This window comes from Staurois parvus, unplaced genomic scaffold (assembly GCF_062004578.1).
Source record: "Staurois parvus isolate SC_StPar_1 unplaced genomic scaffold, SC_StPar_1.0 ptg001597l, whole genome shotgun sequence".
Lineage (NCBI taxonomy): Eukaryota > Metazoa > Chordata > Amphibia > Anura > Ranidae > Staurois > Staurois parvus.
Window position 1 is genome coordinate 11901 of NW_028319393.1, and position 2380 is coordinate 14280.

The following is a 2380-nucleotide window of genomic DNA, read 5'->3' on the forward strand; positions in this document are numbered from 1 at the left end:
GTAGCTAGTTATTATGGTATTCAACACCACGGGCATCAGATATGATGCAAGCGTTGACTATGAAAACTGCCTTTTATGTCGCAGTTTCTTCCCACACGGAATGTAATGCCTTCCTCGGGATCCTGCCAGCGAACACCTGGAAAATTTACGGTCAGTGAGTAATGCAGATTTCTTTCGGCTTTATAAATAAATTCATGACCTTAATTTAAGGATACGGCTCAACATGCGTCTTACCAGAACCAGAAGGAGAATTATTTTTATAGGCACTGAAGACATTAATAATTTCCTTTTCATTAGGAGGATTTGTGTCTTTTTTTTTTGTTCTCCTTCTCAATTAAAACCTATAGTTTGTCTTGGATTGGAAGATTTATTTCCAGATTTTTTAATTGTATTATCAGTGCTCCATGTTGGGGACACGATGACTCCTCCAGCTAGAGATATTATAGCAATTATCATAACAAACTTGAGCACATCTTCATCCGCAAAGTACATACAAAATATCCATAAGCAACCCCAGCTCTAATGCTAGACTTAATCCTTTGTTGATATACAAAGCCATGTCATTTGCATCTATCATAGATCTTTTCAGGTGCACTCAATGTACATCTACATTATAGTAAGACATATTTTTCCTAGAAGCTATTGTAAAATAATTATATGCATATAAAATAAAATGTTCAGTAGTAGCTGTAGAACCAGCAGTAGTAGTATATGATGATGACTATTATTATTATTATTATTAGAAGTAGTATTGTTATTAAAAGGAGTAATAATAATTCTTCTTCTTATTATTATTATTATTCTCATCATGATTATATCCATAAATGATTATGATGAGAATGGGGGATTTAATGTCGGAATGGATTCATATAGATCAAGTGGGTTTTGTTCCAGGGAGAGAAGGTAGAGACAATGGATTAAGATCGCTACTTCTTATTCAAACAAAGTAAGAAAGAAAAAACTCCCATGCTGTTACTCTCTGTTGATGTGGAAAAAGCTTTTGATAGAGTAGATTGGGGATATATGTTGGATACATTGGAGGCTTTGGGGATGGGACCCAGAATGAGAGAATGGATAAGAAAACTGTACAGTAAACCCTCGGCAGCAATAATGGTTAATGGGGAATTGTCAGAGTATTTTGTGATGTATAATGGGACGAGACAAAGAAGTCCAATTTCACCATTACTGTTTGTCCTGTCCTTGGAATCACTTTTGACTATTATGTCCATAAATGATTATGATGAGAATGAGGGATTTAATGTCGGAATGGATTCATATAGATCAAGTGGGTTTTGTTCTGGGGAGGGAAGGTAGAGACAATGGATTAATATCGCTACTCCTTATTCAAAAAAGTAAGAAAGAAAAAACTCCCATGCTGTTACTCTCTGTTGATGCGGAAAAAGCTTTCGACAGAGTAGATTGGGGATATATGTTGGATACATTGGAGGCTTTGGGGATGGGACCCAGAATGAGAGAACGGATAAGAAAACTGTACAGTAAACCCTCGGCAGCAATAATGGTTAATGGGGAATTGTCAGAGTATTTTGTGATACATAATGGGACGAGACAAGGATGTCCAATTTCACCATTACTGTTTGTCCTGTCCTTGGAATCACTTTTGACTACTATAAGGAAAAATATAGATATAATGGGAGTAAGGATAGGAGAGATGAAGCATAAGGTGGCAGCTTATGCGGATGACTTGTTGTTCTATGTGGTCAATCCTAGGATAACATTGCCGAACTTAATGAAAACATTAAAAGAATATGGTGAGGTATCAAATTTAAAAATAAATCTAATGAAAATGGAAATCTTAAATGTAAACCTGCTGAATAAAGAGAAAGGAATTCTATAAGAAGAGTTCCCGTTTATATGGAAGAAAAGAGAACTAAAATATTTGGTAATAAATCTAACTGTATCACAAAAAAAATTATATAAAGCAAATTATATCCCATTATTGAATGAGATTAAGGGGGAAGTGAGAAAAGCGGTTATAGGAATTCTATCTTGGATAGGACAAATAAACTGGATAAAAATGGTAATTGTTCCAAAAATCTTGTATAAATTTCATATGATACTAATAAAGCTCCCAGGAATATATTTTAAAATAATTAAAAATATATTAATAAGATACATCTGGGGTAATAAAAAACTGAGGATAAGTAATGAAGTATTAAGTAAAGATAAAGAGAATGGAGGATTGGGGGTGCCAGATATGAAGAGATACTATAATTCTGTTATGGTGGCACAAATTTTTGATTGGACACATAATGCACTTGGGAAAAGTTGGGTAAAAATAGAAAACACATTAAGTGAGACACAATTGAGTAGGATAGTTTGGATACCACCCCAATATCGAGGACTGGTAAATAGTACAAGT